The sequence below is a fragment of the Mustela erminea genome, chromosome 6 (assembly GCF_009829155.1).
Source record: "Mustela erminea isolate mMusErm1 chromosome 6, mMusErm1.Pri, whole genome shotgun sequence".
Lineage (NCBI taxonomy): Eukaryota > Metazoa > Chordata > Mammalia > Carnivora > Mustelidae > Mustela > Mustela erminea.
Genome location: NC_045619.1, coordinates 76,170,599 through 76,196,185, shown reverse-complemented (window position 1 = coordinate 76,196,185; position 25,587 = coordinate 76,170,599). Strand labels below are relative to the sequence as shown.

General features: G+C 37.2%; 1 protein-coding gene and 1 long non-coding RNA gene across 3 annotated transcripts in view; both read left to right on the top strand.

Moving 5' to 3' along the window:
* The window catches only part of SLC2A13 (solute carrier family 2 member 13), a 363,699-nt gene that overhangs the window by 165,593 nt on the left and 172,519 nt on the right, over window positions 1-25,587 (top strand). The gene's annotated exons all lie outside the window — the stretch shown is intronic.
* On the top strand, window positions 8,841-25,497 carry LOC116593494. The gene is made up of 3 exons (XR_004286912.1): window positions 8,841-8,853; window positions 18,568-18,573; window positions 25,050-25,497. It is a non-coding gene; the product is annotated as an uncharacterized LOC116593494 (long non-coding RNA).

Here is a 25,587-nt window from a genome sequence, read left to right as displayed (position 1 = left end):
AGACACTCAGGTGATTCAATATCTATGACAAATAACTAGTGGTTATTCATAATACACAATTTCAGACATTCATATTTTAAGCCCATGAAACTTAGTGTAAGTCTTTCATTGTAACAGATTGCACTACTGTCATCATCTGCATGGAGGATGACTAATCTGGGACTCGTATAGAACATATTTTCTTCTACTCTCTCAGTCTGTAAAATTGGTGTGGCGTGTAATTTTTTTTCCATTCTTAAGATTCAGTAAATTACCATAAATTTTCTAATTTAAAATAATCTCTTAATTAGAGTCTAATAGTTTAGTCTTTGTTGTTTTTGGTAGGAAATATTAATTGCATTTTTTTCTTATTTTAAAAATGTCATTTCAGGGGTGCTTGGGTGGCTCAGTGGGTTAAGCCTCTGCCTTCAGCTCAGGTCATGGTCTCAGGGTCTTGGAATTGAGCCCCTGCATTGGACTATCTGCTCAGCAGGGAGCCTGCTCCCCCCTCCCTGCCCCACCCTGCCTGCCTCTCTGTCTGCTTGTAACCTTTCTCTCTCTGTCAAATAAATAAATAAAATCTTTAAAAAAATGTCATTTTGTTAATTTGGAGTTCTGTTTTTATGGGTATTCCATTATGTGTATCTCTTTACTCTTACTCTTTCTTTCCATCTTCTTCCCAGCTAAGTGAGAAATAAAGTAGACAATACTCTTCTGTATTCATAGCCCAAACCCAATAATCTGTAGAAGTTGAAATCCTTTTGTAAAACCCATCTTTCACCCCAAAGTTTGTATGAACCTGGATCATGAGGTATTTTGAATTCTATTTCTCACCAAGAAAAGTTGATAGAAAAATCATATGAAAAAATATTGAAAGATAAATCATCCTTATAATTGCATTATATGATCTTACCATGTTTAGGTTTCTCTCTTTTCCCTCAGAGGACTTTTGTTTCTATTTCCTTGACCTATTTAGTATCCTGTCTCAGTCAATGAAATACATTTTATTCTTGCAATATTAAATCTTCACATCCTTTACAATGAAAAAAATACTGTGTGTGCATATATGTGTATTTTTATTTGTGTGATAATGAAGATTTATATCCTAATCTATACCTTATCCTCTATCCTATTGAACAGAGGACTTCTAAATTCTAAAAGTATAACTTACTTTAGACATTTAACTCTTACATTTAACTCTTAGAAGAAGTAATTTTCTAATGACTTTATTTAATAATTTCAGACATGCTGAATAGATTATTCTCTTTTCACAGGAGAGAAAGAACATAGCAAATGGAGTACTAGCTTTCCTGATATAAAAGTGTTGTTATTATGGCACTGTATGTCCTAGACCAATAAAATATTTCCCTATGTGATTAAAGAGAGAGGGGTGATAAATGAGGTTGATGATACAGTGAAGGAAACTCTCTTAAGAAATTCTTATTGTGATCTATTCTAAACTCTATTCATAAAGTCAAAAACTTTACATTTTTCATCTAACAAACTTTATCTGATGACTGCTAATACTTTGAACCCTTTCCCCGTTACCATTATTACCACAGCCAAAATGTGTTTATATGTGAGCAGGAGGGAGGGAGGGAAGAGAAGGTAAGAAAAATAAGATAAACGCTTGTTTCTGTGGAGGTCTGAGAGCATCTTGCTTCTTTTGAGGAACTTAAAATAAGCTGTATCTTGATAACATTCTGATGAACATCTATCACTCCATCCTGGACAGATGAAAGTTATAAGATTTTTACCTGAGAGGACCAAGTGGTGAAATGGCTCACTTGAAGATCAGTAGTAAAGAGGAGAAGGACATTCAGAAATGTAAGCTTCTGAACCTTCAAGTAAAAAGGATTGTGAGGGAATAAATTTCTTAGGATACTCTGTGCCAGTCTTCTACTTTTGATTCGTCTCTTAGATTAATTAGAGTCCCCAGATTTCTCTCTTCCCACTCTTCCCTTCTCTATTAACTTAAAGTAGGGGTAGAAAATAGGTGTTTAATTTTTTTTTTATTTTTAAAAATTTATTATTTTTTTCTCACCATAGCACAGACCCTCCCCAATGCCCATCACCCAGCCTCCCCATCCCTCCCTTCCCCCTCTCCTCCAGCAACCCTCAGTTTGGTTCCTGAGATTAAGAGTCTCTTATGGTTTGTCTCCCTCCCTGGTTTCATCTTGTTTCATTTTTCCCTCTCTTCCCCTATGATCCTGTCTTGTTTCTCAAATTCCTCATTTCAGTGAGATCACATGATAGTTGTCTTTCTCTGACTGACTCATTTCACTTAGCACAGTACCCTCTAGTTCCGTCCACATCATTGAAAATGGCAAGAGGAAGTAGGCATTTATGTTGGATGGGCAGACACTCTTACTTCCATAACTGTATGGCCTTAATTTTCAGGTGATCTCTTCTTCTGTCCTATTCACAAGAGATAATAATGACCTTTGGAAAATATGTCTTTATAATAATAATGTTAATGGTTATCATTTAATGAACATTAAATACCATATACTATGATATATATTAACTCACTTAGATATTAACAGAAAAGGAAAAAAATGGGACAAGATTATTAGCCTCTCTAATGGTGTAACTATGTTAACAAACATTTTTATTGCTTTACGTATGTAACACCCTAAAGTATTTTTATGGACATGATCTTTCTTGATCTTCTTTAAAATCCTAACAAGTAGGCATGGCAGTTCTTCTGCTTATTCTCTAGTGAAGGAAGCTAAGGCTTAGTAAGTGGAGTGATTTGTCTGCTGTCGTTTCATAAGTTTTAGCACTGAGAGTGGAACCCTGATTTATGACTCCATGTCCCATGAGCTACTCTAGTTGTAGAACACCTGAAATACCCAAAGTTGACTGTTTAAAGCTTGTTTGGGTGTGTTATAAGAAATCTGAGTTAGTGGAATTCAATACCATCCAAAGATTTAAAAAAAAAAAAAAAAAAGAAATGTAGAATGATGGTGAGCTAATCATTGGTATCCATCTTAAAAATCATAAAGCTCATCAGATTCCTTAATCTGCTGGTACCCGGTTAAGGCCTTTGGCTTATGTCTAATCTAGAGTTCTTGGACAAGCCAGCCTGATGGTTGGGTGAGTCATTTATATTTATTATTCATATTTAATTAATTTAATTTCATAAGGGCAATATTTCTGAATGTGTTCCATTCTACTATTTTAGTCTCAGCAAGCTCTCCTAGGTTAAAAAATTACCAGGCAGTCAGGAAACATACACAACAAGCAGGCATGGCCAGATGGCAGTAAATGTAGAGAAAAATAAATGTGACAGGAAATAAGAAGAAAACAATAAGGATTGATGCTTTCTCCTGCTATAAACTTGAACCAGAGGTGAGGGTTTGCTCTTTGCAATCTTCAGCAGGCAGGATGAATGAACCAAAGCATCTGCTCCCTAAAGTGAGCCTTCTCCTTCCCTCTGCCTCCTCAGTAGGACTCTGAACATAATCCAGAAAAGCTGTTGAATGATAGCATGCTTACCTCGTTGGAATGTTTCAGGATATGTGTTTTTGTAGTCATTTGTGTTCATTGGATGACTCCTTTGAAAGATGAGTTTAATGTGTTGGGAAAAATATTGACCCCGGAATCAAGAAAGAATTGGTTTTAAGATCTGTCTCCATGGTGGGATTTAGGCATGCCAGTTATTTGCCTTCATTCTAAATTACGTATCAAGTGAAGTAGATGAAAGTGAACTTTAATATACAGTTGCATGAGGAAAACAATGGAGTTTCAAGTAAAGTAGAAGCTAAGACATTCGTGTTTGAAATGTTTTAAACCTTTCTTGGGTGAAAAGTAATCAAACTATAGGAGATTGGTTTTAGTATAAAAAGAAAAATGTATTTTGTTGACATAATTTTTGGAAGATTGGTTAATGCTTACCACCTGCCAGTCATTGTCTTGGATGCTTAGCTTCTTCTATGTTAAGACCACATTTTTATTTCCAAAGTACATCGTTTTTGGAAGGACAGTCTTGGTTATGGTTGATAGTACTTCTTTGCCCCAAGATTGTGTTGCAAAGCTGTAACCTGATGTGAGAACTTTCCAGGGCTTTCCTAATGTTGTAAGGGTAGGCTCAAGCCCAGTAAACTTTACTGATCTCTCAAATCCTGCACAAGGGAAAGGATGCAAGGCTGACCTCTGGAGTCTGAGGCCATTTTTAGTGACAGATCACTGTCTTACCGTGTAGAACAAAGCATTCTCATCAGATGAAGCTCTAAACCGAATGGCTTTCTAGTGTTCCTAATTGCTTCGCATTTCCCTGTGTATATGTTGCACACCTCTCTTGGTTTGAGTTCCCCCAAACAGGCCCCAAGACAAAGAATTGGATGCAGGGGGTTTTTTTGGGGTCGGGGGTCGGGGGTGAATGAAACCAAGAAGTATGAGTAAGAGAGCAGAGAATGTGTGGTAGGGTCAGGGATACCGTGAAGGCTGTGCTGGTAAGCAGCTGATCTCAGTCAGCAGTTAGAGTTCAGTCCTGCTGAGGAATAGTATAGTATGTGCTTCAGAATTATTCCACAAGTATTTTTTCACCATTTTCAGTCCCTCTCTGTGAGTCATTCTGGGGGTTCCCTGAGCCCCTCTCTCCTGGGGCCAGAGCTCTTGGGACTGAAGTAAAGTCGCAACTCGGATTCTGCAGTGAGTTTCCATGATAACTACAGGGGAATTCAGAGAGGAGCCGAGAGCATAAAGGACAGGGCATGAGGAGCATCTGTTTAAAATCTTGCTGTGTCTTTAAATACATGTAAAAATATGTTTACACAGTAGGAATATGGATTTTTATAGTATCTTTCCGTGGTTATACCAAATTAATGTTTAGTGAAGAAAGGTCACTAACTATACAGAAAGTAAGTAATAAAATGAGAGCTTCATAAGAAGCGATGAGAATATATTTCCTTGGATATTATTATCTTTCAGAGATATTTTTGGTATAATTCACAAATAATTTCGTTCTGTCACAAGAATCTTAAAACTACATCTGCCAAAGTATTCATTTATTCCTTCAGCCAACATTTACTATATTGTTGGTAGAGCTTCAAATATTTGGAAACTATAATTCTTGTCATTATGAAGTCTGTATTCTACTGAACAGTTAGACATAAATACTTAAAATGCAGCGTAAAAGCCAAAATTATATGTTGTTAGGAACACAGAAAACAGATTAGCTTTACCTGGAACATGAAGAGAGCATATATAAATGATTTTTTGTCATATATATTTTTAAAGATTTTGTTTATTTATTTGAGAGAGAAAGAGAGCGTGAGAATGGGGAGGGTCAAAGAGAGAAGCAGACTCTCTGCTGAACAGGGAGCCCGATACGCAGACTGCAGGATCATGACCTGAGCTGAAGGCAGTCGCTTAACCAATTGAGCCACTCAGGTGCCCTTTTTGTTATATTTTTGAAAGTTCTGTATATGGAGTTGTTTTCTGGCCAGAAATGTGATATACCAAGTGTTAATACAACTTTTGATATTAGATCCGAATTTGAATCCAAACCTAGCACACTTGCTGTGTAGACTGTACATGCTTCTTTAACTTCTGGGTCTCAGTGATCTGGAAATGAGGAAAATACCTCCTATGTACAGTTCTTACAGTGGTTAGAAGAGAACAGTATTTATGGTTCAGGCCCTTGGGAGGAATGGAGTCCATGCTAGCTCACTGTGTGTTGCATTTTGTGAATTCGAGGGAATCTGTGGAAAGCAGAGATATTCCACAATCTCTCACTGTGTGTTGCATTTTGCGAATTCAAGGGAATCTGTGGAAAGCAGAGATATTCCACAGTTAATGCATACTCTTTGGCCCATACCCATTAATCCAGGATTTGAGGCATCCTCTATAGATAACAAAGTTGTTATAATATCCTTCTTTCATGCATGTCTCTATTTTCAGGATTCAGAAAGGAATCATAATAGTGTTTTTCTTCTAACTCATAGTTGTGTTAGGAGTGTTGTCCACTTCAGTATTATATGTGTTCTTTTATCTTAAGTCAAGGAGAAAAGACCTCAATGACCTTTGAATGATCAGAGCTAATAATGCCTCCATAGGAGGTGTGAGAATCTAGTGGCTAAGTATACCCCATGTGGCATGACTTGTGGTTTACATCAAAGGATTGTCATATCCTTTTGTATCCTTTCTGAATCAGTTGGGAATTTAAGGTTCTGTGGCAATTAATGGAGATTTATCTCCATGGTTTGTTAAACTATCAGCAGCTGAGATTCTGGGTTTCCCCAGGACATCTTTGGTAATATAAAAACATGAGTTCCTTGCCTGCCCTTTCTCTGACTCATGTTTTGCTGAAAGGTAAGTAGAGGAAATAGAGATGCTGTGAGTGAGTTGAAACAGCAGCATGAAATTCGGGGCTGTGCCCTAGGAAATAGACTTGCTGTATCCATAAAACAAAACCCTGTCCCCCAAGTCATACATGAATTTGAGAGGAACCAGTCTGGTTAGGTCCATGTAGACCATTTTAAAATTGTTGAAATGTTCACTTCTTTATTCGTTCTTTAAACAAATCAGTGGAAGGAAGGCTCTCTGCCAGGGACTAGAGGTATACAATACGACTTTTAGCCTATCCCCAGGGAACGTTGGTGTTTCCCCTTCATCTTTTTTTTTTTTTTTAATATTTTATTTATATATTTGACAGACCGAGATCGCAAGTAGGCAGAGAGATAGTCAGAGAGAGAGAGAGAGAGAGCCAGAGAGGAGGAAGCAGCCTCCCTGCTGAACAGAGAGGCTGATGCGGGACTGAATTCCAGGACCCTGAGATCATGTCCTGAGCCAAAGGCAGAGGCTTAACCCACTGAGCCACCCAGGCGCCCCTCCCCCTCATCTTTAAGAAGATATGCTGCCACCCATCTTGAAAAGTTGCTTTGGAAATGAAATGAGGCACCAAAATGCCGATCTTACGTGAGGTAGTCAGATGATATTATGGGCTTCTGTTCTTTCCACACTCAACTTTTGTCATCCTCTCAGCAAGATAAGCGTCTAGGCTCTCATCTCATGGGCATGGTTCCCCTAAAAATTTTTCCTTTCTTGGCACATCACAGCATTTCATCTCGAGTGTCCTTCATGACTTTGCCTACTTGTTTTGCACCTTAATGTCAGTGCTCCTCAGGCCTTAGCTTGCAGCTCTGCTGGAGATTTCCTCTACTCTCATGGTTTTGATGACCATCCACATATGAGAGATGACCTCACCTACATTTCCAGATACGAACAACTCTGAGATACACAATTCTGTCCATCTGCTGGACATTTCTACTCGGATATCTTACTCTCATCAGTCTCTTCAGGTACAAAATGAATACGTACCATTTCCCTCCAGTGTGGCCTCCTGTCATCCCCACTGCGGTGCAGAGTATGGCCAGTGGGTGCCCAAGGCTGTGTATGGGAGCCAACCTTTCCAAATCCAGCCAGCGCAATTTCCTTCCACTTTACTTGCTTAATATCTTTTACATCCTTTCTATTCTGTTTTTTTTAAAAAAAAAAAAAGATTTTATGTATTTATCTGGCAGAGAGGAAGGGAGGGAGGGAGAGGGCATAAGCCAGGAGGAGGGGCAGAGGGAGAAGCAGGCTCCCCACTGAGCAGGGAGCCTGACAGGGGGCTCAGTCCAGGAACCCTGTGATCACGACCCGAGCTGAAGGCCACACTTAACCAACTGAGCCACCCAGGTGCTTTGTTTTCATTATATGTTTGTGTTCAGTCCCCGCTTCAGACAGGATTCATTGTGTTTACAAGCGACAGAATCCCATTCAAATGTTGCTGAAGGAAAATAAAGGGGTTTGTAGTAAGGGCATAGAGACTAAAGGCAGGAAATAGAGCTGGGCGTAGCGAGGGGCTGAAACCAGGAACTGGAGAGTCACTTGCGCAGCCTCTGTATCCACACTGTATCTTATCCTTGCTGCTCTGGCTGCACGCACCCTCTTCCTTCTTTCTCTTTGAGATCTTCCACTGGTGTTTTGTTGTCGTTCAAACCTGGCCGTACCCTGCCACATAACCTTAAATGTCCCTCTGAGTTTCAGCATCCACAGTCAGTTGAATGGAGTTGTCTCAAGTCTTAATTCCTAAGAGGGGAGCATCAAGGTGGACCAGGTCTGTGAGGCCAGGGGCTGGGCAACACTGTGGGAAGAGACTCAGGATGTTTCTGCCTTAAATCTCACCTCCCTCAGTCTATTCTTGTCTCTGCCTGTGACCTTTCTGAAACAAAGTCAGATCCTATCCCTTCTTGACTTAAAGTCATTATTGGTTCCTGCAGCTCTCAGCAGAGCTCAACATCTAGATCCCCTCGTGTCCTGACTTTGGTCCATTTGCACTGCCCTATGTCCAGCCACTTCCCACACGCTCTGCCTCATGCTATTTGGAACATCCTGTACTTCTGCCAATGATTAAAACTAATCCAGGCCTCAGTGCCTTCAAATACACCATTCTCCCAAGCCAAAATAGCCACCTTACCCTAAAAGACCTCCAAACTCAGGTCACATGCCATCACCCTGCATCCCCGGGCTAATTTATGTGATCGTCTATAGCCCTCTGAGTAGATATTTGTCATAAATTATTGTGCCTTACTCTAACTGAAGATTTATCCCCCACCCCACCCCAGGAGCATTGCATGGAGCATAGTAAAATTGCTTTCCTTGAAGTAGTTCCCAGGAAGAGCCAGCTAGATTTTCCATATTACTGTTTTGTTTTGCTTTCATTTTGATTATAGTCCAGGTCATAGCCTTGATGTTCTAATTGGAACTGTCTTGGTCTGACTATGTGAGTGTCATCTTAACTATTTTGCAATTACAGCCTTAGGAAAACACAAGCTACAGCATCAAGATTTGAGAACAGGATCTTTCAAAACTACTCTCAAATAAGTCCTGACCTTTAGAATTAGTGACAAACTATAACAGCCTTTCTAATAATTTATAATGCTGGACAGAAGCTCTTTGAGGGTTTAGTTTGAGTTTCAACACTGAAGATCCATGCTATTTCTGCTAGTCCGATCTCTTGGTTCCTTCTTCCTCAGGGCAACTGAAGAGCTAAGTTAGTGACTTCTATCCAAGTTTGTGATTATGCTTCCTGTGACTGATAGAATTGCAGGATTTCAAATGCTATTAAGCTGCTCAGTGCAGAGACAAATAGTCTAATGACATGTCATTCATGGCAGGGAGAAAAATGAACAGTGTCTCTTGCTGGAACATCTTCATTTATTTTGATAAGATTATTTTGAACTTGGAAGATTAAAATGTACAGAACTAAATATAAGGTGCACCTATTTTCACTTCCAGAAAAACACATAGTCCCAGAAAATACAAAATGTATAAAGTAGATTGAACTGGGCAGTTTTAACTTCAGTTTCCTGCACAGAATTAAGAGCCTCCTCCTGGATTCTTCTAATAATCTTCTTCAACTTCCTTAAGGCCCTCTCCTTAGCCACTTATCACTAATATGTTTGAGAAATTTAATCATGTATCTAAGACTATTTGCAAGGACTAAATTTAGCCCCTAGGCATGTTTTCTTCAGAAAGTGCAGAATCTTCGCATTTGTTCCGTTTTTACATTATAGTCCAGATTTCAAGGGGACCGTATTGCCTCTTAGAGTGTATGTATCCTCTCTTGTTCCCCACATTCCCTACTCCTCCCTGTGGTTGAGCTCCTTCAGGGCTTTTGAAGTTGTCCCGCCTGCCCTAAGAAATATTCTACTTAGAACTCTCCCCATATATATCCTGTTCAGGGCTGGGTCAAGATGAGGGCAGACAATTAGATTGGTCTGGCTTTGGAAATGGAAGTATAGTGCAGTCATTACAAAGCAGCTGTGGACATTTGTAAAATGTTCAGTTTCATTTTTTTTCTACCTCTAAGACCTTTATTTCATATATATATATATATACACACACACGCACATATACATATATATACATACATATACATATATGTATGTATTTCTTTTTTGAGGCTAAATGGATGAGACTGCCATTTTTCAACACCTTACTATCACTTTTATCAGCTAAGAGGAGAATGTGTGGCAGTTGACTTTGGAATCAGATCTATTTAGTAATGTGGTTAGGATTAAACCACATTTAAGGTACTCTGATGTGACTAACTCATAGCAGCATATTATTTATTACATTATTACTATACATGGCATCAGACAGGCCTGGTGTCAGATTTTGTTGCTTCCTGACCAGTTGTGCTGCCTTCAGTGACTTGTAGCCACTCTGAATCTCAGCTTCCTTATTTGCCAGTGGGGTATAACCTGCCTCTTGGGGTGGTTGTGGTTTCCAGCATTCTTACCCATCTCATGAGTGGCACTGCCACCTGTCCAGCTTGTTCCAAAGTATAGGAATCATCTTTGGATGATTTACTTTATTCTTACTCCCCATGTCCCATTCTCTAGTAAGTAAGCTCCAAAACCATGATTCCCAAACTGTAACAGGTATGAGACACTTCTCACAGGTAGAGATATGAGCTATCTTAAATTTGTAAGGGAAACCCTGATATGTTCAGACTACTACTATTAGGTAGTCTGTACCTTAAGAAGCTGAACCATTAGGTATTTCTTTTGGCTTAGGGGTGAAAAAAAATTACTGGGACACAAAGGGCTTCATGAGGCAAGAAAGTCTGAGAACTTCAGCTCTGTCCTATTTCCTTCTCCTTATCTTTATCTTCCCTACTACCGGCCATCCTAGCTATCATTGCCTCTTGCTCAGTTATTGCAGTAGCCAGTCTCCTCACTGGTCTTCCTGTTGCCATGTTTACCCTCCATGAGCCAGTTGCCACAGAGCGCTCAGAACGGCATTTGAAAAACATAAAGATCTTAACTCTCCATTACCGAAAACCTTCTAGTAGCTTTCCACCACCCTTCAAGTCAACCTGGCTCTTTGCCATGGTCCATAGACTCTGCCCATCTGGCCCCTCTTTGGTCCACTATCCTCTTCTCCTGCCCCCTCTCCCCACCACTCAGTAGATCTTAGCCACACCAGGATTTTTTTGTTTTTGTTTTTGTTTTTTTCTTTTCTTTCATCTGTTTCTCAGAATCTCCAACTTTGTGGTTGCTTTTATTTCTGGCTGGAAAGATATTCCTCTAGATCTTCCCTGTGACTGGTTCCTTGTCGCTGTGTCTAAATGTCACCACCTCAGATACGACTTGATCCTATTTGAAAAGAGCCACATCCTTTCATTCATATCACTGCATTTCTTTTCTTCATAGTATTTATGGCTGCCTAAAATTATCCTGTTTTATTTGTTCATTAAGTTCTATGAGAGGAGAGCCCTCATCTGCCTTGTTCCTTCTGAAGTGTGCCCAGCACACAGTGGGTGCTCAGAAAATACTGGTTGTATTGGAAATGCAGACAAATGCTAGTTCTAGTTTCCCTACTTCAGAACCAGATGATGTCATTAATGATTATTTGCACATTGCTGGTTTTTTATCATAAGGCTTTGCTGAAATTTTGCAAGATGGGAAATTAAGTATTTGTGGGGTTATTTTAAGCATTGGATCATTTGTTCATCTTCAATAGTCAGGAAAAGAAATGTAGTCATATTGGGCTTTACCTTTATCTGAAGTGCCTGACTTTTCCAAATCCTTAGTAAACTGATTAAAAAAATGGAGAAAGAAAAAAAAAATCCCTTTTCTTCCCTCTTAGCCTGAGTCTCTGTAGACTGGCAAGCATCACAGTTGGAGAAGTATTGGAGTAATACACAGTAAAATCAGAATCACCCTTGTATGCCATTCATTTCATTAAATCTCAGAGCTGAAACCAGCATGGAAGAAAGAAGTTGATATAGCCTTTGGGTTTATCCTGTCACCTGTTCTAGGAAATGCATGAACTCGATTGCCAAATTATATCGTGCAGGGTCTGTTTGTAGTTCAGTGAGATGAAGCTTTTTCAGTAAAGAAGGGAATAGCTACATGAGTAATAAAATGAGGACTTTACTAATTAACCTCAGTGAAATGGCAGTATCATAATAAGATAGTGTTATATACAACAGACTGAAACTAGTAATATTTTCCTAATTAGGACAAAATGCAAACAAGGAAATTTGGACAAGCATTTATAATTGTAGGTGTTCCTATTCTGGCTGTTTGTTTTGTGGGAGAGTATTTCTTTCACTGGTCTTTATAGAGTTCACTTCTAGCTTACTAATTGTTTGTTAAGAATTTAAAGTTCAGTTGAAAATTGTGAAACGTTTCCTGATAGAAACTGTATGTTAAGGTGGTACACAGATTTCTTTATTGTGTCTGAAAATAGTGAAACAATCTTATCATTGCTGTACAGGAAAACATCCAAGCTATAACTCGAGATTCCAAGTGTGTTTTTCCCTCAACCCCAGAATTCCCAGGTGGGAGTAGAATCAAAAAGCACAGATGCTCAGGGGACTCAGGGTTCTCAAGGTGCAGGTGTGGGTGTAGGTAGGTGCCAGACCCTACTGGTAGGCAAAGGGGCTCAGGAGAGATGGAGTGGCGACAGCAAAAGCACCCGCAAGTCAGCTGTAGTGATGAGAACTCTGGTCATAGTAGAACGTTCCTTTTGCCCCGGGTTGGGGAAGAAGGAAGTTTAGATGTTGCTTGTGTGCTTGTGACAACGACTTCGAGATGAAGCGGGCAAAAGATCATTCCTATATATCAGTTGTTTGTAAGTTGTATTTGCATAATTATTCCTCATGTGGATATATTGATCGATAATTCAGATGATTTCTAAAAATCAGAAAAGCTCAAATGACTAGGGCTTCTCAGCATGAATCATAGTAAGGCAGTTTTTGTTTCCACATGTTCCTTAGAGAGCCAACTTGTGTACTAATTTGATTATTCAGACTATATTGTTAACTTATGTTGCATGTGTATAATGTTTCAGCAACCAGAAAAAATGTCAGTTAGCTCGTTATTTTAATGGTAGAGTATGAATCAAAGGGCTTGCCAGATGAAGATTGATCTCATAAAGCGCAGGAAAGCACTTTTTCCCATTTTTCTATTTTTTTTTTCCTTTAGTAAATGATAGACTATATTCTTGAAGTTGAGGCAGTCATGTAGTGGGTTAAAAAAGTCACAGACTTATTTTAAGGTTATTGATATTTTTCATTTTAATTTTTATCATAGTATTATGTATATAGAAGTCAAAGTAGTATAAAGTTTATCACAAAAAGCAGTTGTCCCTGACCTGCTCTTCCTCTTACCTGAGTTTTACTCTCCAAAGGCAATTGCTTTTCCTTCTTTTTAGGTATTTCCTTCTGTAATTGAGTCTGTATTCCTAAATAAATAATATTTATATAATTTTCATTGACTTTGATTTTTTGAAATTCTGCACTGACTTTCAATTATGGAGATGAGAAACTTCCCACCACTAGCCCCCTGTTCACAACCCCCCTTATGATTGTATCTCAGGTTTGTGGATTAACTGATATTTATGGTTTTCATCATCATGGCTACAGAAGTACTGTTTCCAGTGCACCAGCTTCGCATGCTGTGATGACGTGTCCTTGTGCTGCCCGTCATCTCCTCGCTGCTCCCGCGACAGGCTCCGTGCTTCTCCACCTTACCCTGGGCCCTGGAACCTGACCTGTGGGCTAATACATTTGTATCAACACTTTTTCCTCCTCTACAGAAAATAATTGCCTCCTCCTTTAATTTGCTCAGTCTTCAGCGTACCCCTCACTCATCTTTTCCACACACTCTTCAGTGGAACTGTATAACCCTGTCTTGATAGTTAATCTTAATGAGAAGAATCGGGAAATCCGTCCTTGTGAATCTGCATCCCTCCCCTCCCCTTTCTCGCACACCTTCCTGCCGGAGCCTCTGTTCTCCTGCTCCCCTCTGATCTGGATGCTCTCTACTTCTCTTCTGCTTAACTTCCCTGCGTCTCAGGTCCCACGTCCTCTTATTTAGCCTAACTCCTTCTTTTTGGTGGTTCTTATTCTGCACTCGTTGCCTGTGAAAAGCTCAGTGGGAAGTAAAACAATTTGAGACCACGAAGTCTTTTTTTTCTGTCCTCAGACTTGACTGTTGTTCTCCCCCAGAAGGTTTAAGGCCAGACACTTTGATTTTCAGACCATGCTTTCCATCTGGCCTTCTTTGTGCGTGCTGTCCTCAAACCTGCCAGCTTGCTTATCACTGTCTCTGGACAGTAAACCTCCTCTCCTCTCCAGGTGTGGGTCGGGTAAGAGCACTGGGAGGGAGACAAGGCTTCTTACTGATTATTGCAGAGGTTTTCAACCAGTCTCCTTATTTTTAGTCCCTGTCTGAAATAGCTGGTACCTCCAATTCCTGAACCTTCTAGAGTTATGCCATCTCAGTCATCCTGCTTCTTGCCAGCATCGTCCATATGTTCTGCTGTTTTAAGCAAGTCACCTTTGTCTCTCCTCTTTGCATTGTTCAAAACTTTTAGTCTAGGGTTCTTTATCCTTGCATACTTTAAAAAAAAACATCAGTTGGGGTGCCTGGGTGGCTCAGTGGGTTAAGCCTCTGCCTTCAGCTCGGGTCATGATCCCAGGGTCCTGGGATTGAACCCTGCATCCCGCTCTCTCCTCAGCAGGGAGCCTGCTTCCCCCTCTCTCTCTCTGTCTCTGCCTGCCTCTCTGCCTACTTGTGATCTCTGTCTGTCAAATAAATAAATAAAATAAAATAAAGCACCAATTGTTTTCACTCCTTTGGTGGAGAGGGTAGAAAATTAAAGCTGCTGACTTTAACTGGGCATCTTTTGTGAGTTATTTAAAAATATTAAGGGGGCAAAATGTAGTCAAATTCATAAATGAAGTGTTTCTCTGAAATAGCTTTTTAAAGAAATTAATTCTACACTTAGTATGTTCACCATTTTTTTAATTTTGATTTTTTAAATTGCATCCGTACAGAAGAAAACCTAGCATTTTAGCTGTTTTATTTATCCCCCACTGATTAGAAGAAGCACTCTTGGTCCCACCATTCACACAGAATAATGCAAGCGGAGCCTGAATGGAGGACTGACAGACTCTCAAATTAAGCCACTAAATTTGTATGTTAGAAGTAACATGGATTTACTGTATAGACTCCTCTAGTAGGAGTAAGATTATTTGCCCAATCTAGCAAGCCCAAATTGGGTCAAAGCATGCCAAATATTAGTGCTCTGAAATTAAAAATTTTTTCTGATAGATGAAATATCTAGCATTTTTTTATTTTTGTAAGAGAAAAAAGATTTGGGTATCTTTTTTGCCTTTTAGAGATATATTTAGAGATACAGAAAGAATCCAAATGAAGGGGCATTAATAACAAATATCTACCATACCAGGCTCTTGTTACTAGAAATTTAATTCATTTTCAACAACACATGCATTTGAAACTAAGCCTACATTTACACATATGATTTAATTTCTACTTTTATGTAATGTTTGTGTGCCCAGTTTACTCAAAGGTGATTCATTTAACTATTTGTGTTTCAGGAACTTCAAGGGTATGTACTGCTTATCTCTGTATTCCACACTTCCATAGAAGCTCAATATATGTTGAAATAAAGCAATCACATTTTATGTATCTAGGATAGTGCTTTGAACATAGTGAAGCTTAGTAAATTTTTCAAATTAATCAAAAAATATCCTTAGCTTTTCTAATTGTCCCTTAAAATGTTTGAATATGCACTAGACCAGATTTAGCCAAGTTACTGTAGCACTGCATAAACATTTTTTGATTTTAAAAAACAGTTTTTAGGGTAATGATAGCAAATGAAATGTTTCTTTGTTTGGTATTTTATTGTTTTAAAAAAGAGAAATTCTAGCTAAATGTAGGCTACCCATAATGAAAATGCTATTTGAAGTATTAAACATTTTATTAACTTCAATAGAGTGTGAAATTCTGAACTAACTTGTACTGATATATATATATAGGTTTATATTTTAAATGACATAAGGGGAAGCCAGGGGTATGCTTTGATTAATATGTTTATGCTCTTTTCAGGAAACATTTTTATTCATATGACTCATTAATTTCCTATTAGTTTACTTTGCATTTGATTATTCTCCTATAGCTACATGAAAACCTGAAACTCTTCAAGTGTTTTGGGATTAGGGATCAAATGTAGCAATAAACTTGTGAAATTCAGGATTTTAAAAATTATATAAAATGCAGAAAATGTAGTGGAATATTTTATAAAGACAGTGGGAGGGAAACATTATTATAGCACTCACCAGGCTGTTATATTGTGATACATGAACTAAAGGCTTTGGCTGAGAAGACTCTTACCTGTTTAAAATGCTTAATGCAGAGTCTGTTACTGTTCCATTTATGTGTGAACAAACTAAAAGCTTTGGTTCTGCAGGTGCTATTAATTATGTAATGACACCTAGATCGCTGTGTCAGCCAAGCAGCTTTTCTCTATTAGATAACATCAGGAAGAGATTTTTCTCTATACATGAAACCTCTAGAAAATCTTCACATTTCCAGTTAGAGCTATATTCAGTTTATAAGACTGTATAGGTAGTTTTATTATCTATTGAAGTAATGACTTGACTGTTAAAAACCACTGAGACATATGCCAAAATACTGAAAGCAGTTTCTAGAACAGTGTTACATGTCTTATTCATGATAGGGTGCTGACCGTGCAGTTCATGTTTCTGCTCCTGTTTCTGTAAACCTCAGAACCTTGTAAACATGTTTGGATTTTCAGAATACCTCAGAGCCCTGGTTAGAACATACGCCTGTGAATCTCGAGCCTCTAAACCTGAGTCTTATATGGAGGATGTTCTTAAAAATTGACTAAAGGAATATTAATCAGAGTAGTTATCAGTTACTCTTTCATAAGATATAAAATTTAAAATTATGAAATGTTAAATACTAAAAGGAAGTATTTGAGTAGAAAGGATTCCTGTTATTTACATATTTTAATAATAGAGGAAATATTTATCATGCTTTAAGGGACATTTTCTTTCTTGCTGTTTTAATGTTCTGAACATTATTTGCATTCTCTTCGATAAATTCCAGACAGCCTACACTTCAGTATTGTAAGTATTTAATCAAGCGAATAAAGAAGTTCACCAAATCTATGCCCAGATGAAACAGTAGGCTTCATATTTATTTTGGAATCTGTCCTTTTCATGAAGGACTACACAGGATATCCCAACAGTTGGGTGAAAGCCACTAAAAAAATTAATCTGGGTAACTTAAATAAAAGGGAAGTTATTTTATACTAAACGTTGTACTACTAGGAAAGATTGGTAAATATTGATATGACTTAAATGTGACCTGTTTATTTTGTTGTTGTTGCTGAGTTTTAAGAGTATTCATTATATTCTGAATATTAATCTCTTACCAGATGTATGATTTGCAAATATTTTCTTGCACTCCGTGGGTTTTTTTCCTTTGTTAATATAGTTTTGACACACAAAATTTTTAAATTTTCATGGAGTCCAGTTTATTTACTTTCTCTTTTGTTGCTTGTGCCTTTGGTGTCATATCTAAGAAATTATTGCCAGATCCAGTGTCATGAAGCTTTTACCCTCTTTCCTTCTAAGCATTTTATAGTTTTAGGTCTTACATTTAGGTCTTTGATCCTTTTTGAATTAATTTTTTCATATGGTATTAAGAATTCAGTTTCATTCTTTTACAGTTTTTCCAGTAGCATTTGTTGAAAAAACTCTTGAAAAGACTGTCAGAGTTTCATATGAATTTTAGGATGAGTTTCTATTTCTGCAAAATACTTCATTGGGATTTGATAAGGATTTCACTGAATCTGTAGATCACTTTGGGTAGTATTGACATCTTAACAATATTAAGTCTTCCAGTCCATGAACTTGGGATGTGTTTCCAAGCATGTATGTCTTCTTTAATTTCTTTCAGAAAAAAAATGTAGTTTCCATGTACAAGTCTTTGGGTAAGTTAATTCCTAGGTATTTTATTCTTTTTGATGTTGTTGTACGTGGAATTACTATTGTAATTTCCCTTTTGTATTGTTTGTTGTCAGTGTGGAGAAATGCACACCGTGTTTTTATGTGTTTATTAACTTTATATTCTGTTCAGCTGAATTCATTTGTTCTAAAATAATTTTGGGGAAATTTGTCGTGTTTTCTACGTAAAAGACCATGTCATCTCTGAAGAGATATCATTTTACCTCTTCCTTTCCAATTTGGATGCCTTTTCTTTCTTTTCCAGTTGCTCTGACTAGAATATTGAATAGAAGCAGAAAAGCAGGCATCCTTGCCTTGTTCCTTATATTATAGGAAAAACTTTTGGTCTTTTCTCTGGAGTATGGCATTCACTTTAGGTTTTTCTTATATGGATTTTATTATCTTAAGATAATGTCCTTCTAATTTTTTGAGTATTTTTATCATGAAAGGGTGGCGAATTTTCTCAAATGCTTTTTCTTTGTAAATTGAGATGATCATGTGTTTTTTTTTTTCTTTTCATTTTGTTCTTATGTCATATTACATTGATTTTCTTATATTGAGCCATTCTTACCTTTCAATAATAAATCTTGTTTGTGGGATATAATCCTTATACTATGCTGCTGGTTTGGGTTTGCTAGTGTTTTTTTGAGGGTTTTTACATCTGTGTTCATGAAGAATATTAGTCTCTTACAGTTTTTGTCTAGCATTAGTATATGTAATGCTGGTCTTACAAGAGGAGTTAGAAAATAGTCCTTCCTTTTCTTTTCTTTTCTTTTTTTTTTTTAAAGATTTTAATTTATTTATTTGACAGACAGAGATCACAAGTAGGCAGACAGGCAGGCAGAGAGAGAGGAGGAAGCAGGCTCCCCGCCGAGCAGAAAGCCGGACACGGGGCTCGATCCCAGGACCCTGGGATCATGACCTGAGCTGAAGGCAGAGGCTTTAACCCACTGATCCACCCAGGTGCCCCTAGTCCTTCCTTTTCAATTTATGGTGAACTTGGAGATGGATTGATAATGGTTTCTTAAATTTTGGTAAAATTCACAGTGAAGCCACTGGGTCTAGGGCTTGTCTTTGTCAAGAGGTTGGTTTGTTTGTTTTTTAATTACTGATACAATCATCTTGCTAGTTACAAGTCTATTCATATATTCTATTTCTTTGTTATTTAGTCTTGATAGGTTTTGTGTTTCTGCAAACTTATTTATTTCATCTGAGTTATCCAATTTGTTGGCATAGAACTGTTCATAGGACTCTTCAAATCCTTTTTACTTCTGTGATGTTGGTAGTAATGTCCCCACTTTTGTTTCTGATTTTAGTTAATTTGAGTCTTGTCTTCTCTTTTTCTTAGTCTACCTAGCTAAAGGTTAGGCAATTTTGGTGATCATTTCAAAGAACTAACTTTTCATTTTATTGGTTTTTCTCTTATCCACTTTGTTTCTTTCTGTTCTAATCTTATTTCACTCCCTCTGCTAGCTTTGGATTTAGTTCTTTCTCTAGTTCCTTAAGTTGTAAATTTAGACTGTTGACTTTGAATCTTGTTTATTACTGAAAGAATTTATAGCTATTAATTTCCTTCTTAACACTGCTTTCACTGTGTCCCATAAGTTTTGGTATATATATTTTATCTTCTTTTTTGTCTTTAAGTATTTTCTAATTTCCCCTGTGGTTTCTTCATTGATCTCTTGGTTGTTTAAGAGTGTATTGTCTCATTTCTACAGATTTGTGAATTTTCCAGTTTTATTTCTGTTACTGATTTTTAACTTCATCCTGTTGAGGTCAAAGAAGTTACCCTGTATGGTACCTATTTTTAAATCTATTGAGACATAATCTGTAGCCTGTCATATGGTCTGTCCTGGAAAATGTCCTGTGTTGCACATGAAAAGAATGTGTATTCTGTGTTGGATAAGTTGTTTCGTACATATCTGTTGGGTGTAGTTGGTTTATTGTGTTAAGTTATCTGCTTTTTAACCATTTTTTTTTAAGATTTTATTTATTTATTTGACAGAGAGAGATCACAAGTAGGCAGAGAGGCAGGCAGAGAGAGAGGAGGAAGCAGGCTCCCTGCTGAGCAGAGAGCCCGATGCGGGACTCGATCCCAGGACCCTGAGATCATGACCTGAGCCGAAGGCAGTGGCTCAACCCACTGAGCCACCCAGGCGCCCCAGTTATCTGCTTTTTAAAGGAAAGCACTGAAGTCTCCAGATTAAGTAAAACAATGTCCATGAAGAGTCAGTCTTGAGAAAGATTAAAGTAATGAAATTCTTGATGAGTGAATGTTATGCTTTTAGATGACTGACAAAGAATTTGAGGTTGAATTAGTAACAGGAACATAGGAAAGTAAGTGAACAAAAAAACAAAAGGCAATCATTCTCCTGTGGGTGGGGTGAATATGCAGGAAGGGGATGGTAATCATCATAATGCAATATAAGGCTCAGCTGCCAACAGCTTTGACATGTTTGAAGTATTGGAAACATTGACTAGCGGTGTAACTGAAATTACAAGTATAACAGTTTTGGGAGGACTAGCAGGGTGCTTGTGTGGGTGGTGGGAAGGGACATCCCTATCTTTAAAGGGTGGTAATTAATAGGAATAGCTGAAAGCTTTTTATCAAAAGGCATCAATATATAGACAAAGAGAAATAAGCACCAAATTAAAGTGGCAATGACCATAGAACTGGGTGAGAAGTGACATAGAAGACTAGTTTTATTAGATATTTATATGGCTTTTGAAATAGCTAAAACCACAATAATCCATATAAAAGTGATTAAGCCATAAAAAATTACCAATTTCTGACCCATGATTCTTATATTTAATATTTTTAAAGATAGATGAAAAAGTATGAATATATTGTCATTATATGTATATATTCAGCTGCTATAAGTTACTGCAGTCATTGAGGTAGCTTACTATGGCTACTTTTTTTGTGTGATAAAAGAAGGACATTCAGTGATAAAAGATAAGTGACAGAGATTAAGAGATTTAATTAAAATACATTCTTTCAGTTCCTCTTACTACTTTCTGACTTATTTTAGGTCAACATTATAAATGCATTATAACTTATCCATATGTAGGGCGCCTGGGTGACTCAGTGGGTTAAAGCCTCTGCCTTCAGTTCAGTCGTGTTCCCAGGGTCCTGGGATCAAGCCCCTACATCGGGCTCTCTACTCAGTGGGGAACCTGCTTCCTTCTCTCTCTCTCTCTGCCTGCTTCTCTGCCTACTTGTGATCTCTTTCTGCCAAATAAATAAATAAAATCTTTAAAAAAAAATAACTTATCCATATGTATATAAGATAGCTGACCTGTTGATTCATATGTCATATATCATGTTCCCTAATATGTAGGATGATAATAAATTCTTCCTTTTAAAAAAGTTTTTTTGGGGGCTGCCTGAGTGGCTTAGTGGGTTAAAGCCTCTGCCTTCAGCTCGGGTCATGATCCTAGGGTCCCGGGATCAAGCCCCACATCGGGCTCTCTGCTCATTGAGGAGCCTGCTTCCCCTCTCTCTCAGCCTGCCTCTCTGCCTGCCTGTGCGCTCTCTTTCTGTGTCAAATAAATAAAACCTTTAAAAATATGTTTTGGGGTTTTTGGTTTTTTTTTTTTTTTTTTGAGCTCGTCAAACAGTATATTTAAAAAAAAAATTTTTTTTTAATTCAATTCAGTTAACCTATAGTGTATTAATAGTTTCAGGGGTAGAATTTAGTGATAGATCAGTTGCATATAATATCCAGTGCTCATTATGTCAAGTGCCTTTCTTAATGTCCATCACCCAATTAGTCCATTCCTCCATCTCCCTTCCCCTCCAGTGACCCTCAGCTGGTTTCCCATATAAGAGTCTCTTATGGTTTGTCTCGCTCTCTGTTTTTATCTTGTTTTAGTTTTCCTTCCCTCCCTCCATGTTCATCTTGTTTTATTTCTTAAATTCCACATATGAATGAAATCATATATTTGTCTTTCTCTGACTGACTTATTTTGCTTACCATATTACTGTCTAGGTCTATCCATATCATTGCCAATGCTAGATTTCACTCTTTTTGATGACTAATATTCCATTGTGTGTGTATATACACACACACACATATATATATATATACACACTTCATCTTTATCCTTTGATCTGTTTATGGACATCTGGGCTTGTTCCATGTTTTGACCATTGTGAACAATGCTGCCTTAAACAATAGGGTGCATGTGCCCTTTCAAATCACTGTTTTTGTATCCTTTAGATAAATGCCTAGTGATGCAATTGCCGAGTCATGAGGTAGTTCTATTTTTAACTTTTTGAGGAACCTCCATACTGTCTTCTAGAGTGGTTGCACCAGTTTGCTTTCTCACCACCACTGTAAGAGGGTTCCCCTATCTCCATATCCTCACCAACATCTGTTGTTTCCTGAGTTGTTAATTTTAGCCATTCTGAGCAGGGTGTGATGGTATCTCATTGTGGTTTTGATTTGTATTTCCCTGATGCTGAGTGATGTTGAGCATTTTTTCATGTGTCTTTTGGCCATTTGTATGTCTTCTTTGCTGTTTATGTCTTCTGCCCATTTCTTGACTGGATTTTTTGGTTTTGGGTGTTAGGTTTGGTAAGTCTTTATAGATTTTGGATAGTAGCCCTTTATCAGATATGTCCTTTGCTAATATCTTCTCCAATTCTGTAGGTTGTCTTTTAGTTTTGTTGACTATTTACTTAGCTGTGCAAAAGCTTTTTATCCTGATGAAGTCCCAGCAGTTCACTTTTGCTTTTGTTTGCCTTGCCTCTGGAGACATGTCTAACAAGAACTTGCTGCAGGTGAGGTCAAAGAGGTTGCTGCATGTGTTCTAGAATTTTGATGGATTCTTGTCTCACATTTAGATTATTTTTTCCAATTTGAATTTATTTTTTAGTATGGTATAAAAAAAAGTCCAGTTTCATTGTGAAGAATGGTTTTAGAAGTAACAGTCCTTAGATTTCCTGCAACATCTTAACATAGTCAAAAAAACTTGTTTTTCATAATTAGCATCTATGTAGAATCAGGAAAAAGTTGAAGGCCTTTTAACTTGCTAAATGAGCAATCTAGCTTCCCATATATTTTCCTGACAATTAATAAATGAGTAAAAGTAAATAATTAATAAATAGATCCTTAAATTTGCATTTGGTAAAGGTATTCCTTTTAGTGAATTTAGTAATTTTCTCTTCAAGAATGTTTTAGGTTTTCTGACATTCAAATTGTAGGATATTTTGTACAAATATCATTTATTTTTGTGTAAGAGTGTACATTATTAATGTGATCAGAAGAAAAGTGAAAGTTATTCAACAACATTTGTTCATTTTCTTTTGTTTTTGCTATTTACTTGATAACCTATATTTAATACAGGTAGTCTTGGAGCTTAAAAGAATTCAAGAAAAATAGAATTATTGTAACTTTAGTGGAGAAATGAAAAGGAATAACACAGTTTGGTTTTATTTGTTCTTCCACATATGTAAAATAGTTTATATGTCTTATGTTTTTATAAAAAGGATGTGGATGTGCATGTTTTACCTCCTAACAGTGCTTTGGGCTTTTTTGGTAAAGCAGTATAGATGATGATTTGCTAAGAAACTTGTAAAGTTTTGGTTTATAGTTTTTCTACTTTTTCTTCTTTTATTACCTTTTTCAATTGGAAAATACATGTCACAAAATTTGCATTTTTACGGTTTTAAATGTACAGTTCAGTGGCATTAATTATGCTTACAGTATCATACAACCATTACCACCATCTATTTCCAGAACTTTTCTTCACCCCAAAAAGAAATTATGTACCCATAAAGCAATGACTCCCCATCACTCCTTCCTGTCAGCCCCTGAGATGTCTCATTTATTTTCTCTTTTTATGAATTTACATATTCTAGCTATACATATAATTGGAATCATACAGTATTTGTCCTTCTATCTGGCTGATTTGACTTAGTATTAGATTTTCAAGGTTCATCCTTATTGTAGCAAGTGTCAAAACTTCATTGCCTTTTCGTTCTTTTTTTTTTTAAGTGAGCTCTACTCCCAACATGAGGCCTTAATTCATGACACCAAGATCAAGAGTCACATGGTGTACTGACTGAGCCAGCCCAGTGCCCTTAGAACTTCATTCCTTTTTTATGGCTGAATAATATTCTTTTAATTATTGTGAGTAATGTTGTGGTCAACCTCAGTGTACAAAATGTCTGTTTGAGCTTCTATTTTCAATTCTTCCTTTTAATTTTTTTTTTTTTAATTTTTGAGGACAATGACAAGACTTACTAATGTAGAATAGAGGGAACTATTTGGAGGAAAATACTGGAGAAAAATGACCGGCAGTATAAGATACAATAACCTTGGCTATTTCATGTGACAGAAAGCTAACCCAAGGAAAAACAAAAATAAATTTTTTATCCTGTATTTAAGTGAACAGACCTTTACTATCTTGATTCTCTAGAACTCTTATTTTTCCATTTCTAGGTTGTCCTTTCTTTACATAATCTCAGAAAGAATACCTGAAGAGGACAACTACTCTTCCCCCAATAGTTAGAGCAACAAATCTTAATCCTAAAACTAGTACTGATCTGACAAGGGGCACTGGCCAATACCAGATTCCCATCCCTTTTCTGGGGAGAGATGTGGTACTCCTGACTGATGTGTCTTGGGCCATATCCCTACCCCGGAAGGCAGGATTGGGGGAGGTCAGCCCTAGTGGAACTACAAAAGAGTGACAAACAGTAGAGGCTCTGTCAATAAAGATTGCACTACACCATAAAAAATTCTCCTGTCAAAAGCAAGAGATTGAAAAGATTCTGCTAAATATGGCTATCTGGAATTCTGCTTTTCATTTTCAGTTCAGCTAATACAGAGAATAATCGGGTTTTTTAAATATTTGTAGACTTTAACAGTCTCTGCCTTACAGACATTAAGACGTTCCTGATCTTGAAAGTTCTCATCACAAGAAAAAAAAAAAGTAACTGTATGTGATGATGGATGTTAATTAGACTTATTGTGGTGATCACCTCACAGTAATTAGAAATATCAAATCATTACGTGGTACATCTAAAACGTAATGTAATACTATGTCAGTTATACCTCAATTAAAAAAATAAACGTTTTTGAATTACTCTTAAGAAGAAAAAAACGATTGCACAGCTGCTAATGAGCAAAACTAAGATTCAGTCCCAGATCTCTAGGACTCCAAACTATGTATTTGTAACTACTATGATCTAATTTACTCTGTACATCTTTGCTAGAACTCTGTACATCTTTGCTAGAACAATCAGAAAAGTGACTAATTTCATACCCATTTCTGGAAAGGGCTCTTGGATAACTTGCCCAGCAAATTCCTGGCCTGGGCTGCATCCAGACTGCAGTCAGTCTTTATAGCTGCCATAGGTAACCTCACAGCAAGGTGTATTTTGTGTAAATGAAGAAGCTGATACTTCAAGGGTATCCCTGTGTCTTTGAAATCTCAGTAAAGAACATTATGTGGGAAAAAGGAAAAAAAAAGACATGTTCCTATGATAAACTTTCAGGAGACATGAAAAATTTGAGAAGTATCTGTTATCCTTGCAAATGTCAATCGGGATAGCATTAGAGCTCAAGCCACAGCTGACCCTTCAACAACACGGGTTTGAAATGCATGGGTCCACTTACTTGTATATGGATTTTCTTTTTTAATAAATACAGCACTATAAATATATTTTCTCTTCCTTATGATTTTCTTAACAGTGTGTTTTCTCTAGCTTCCTTTAGTATGAGAATACAGTATGTAATATGTGTAAAGTGGAT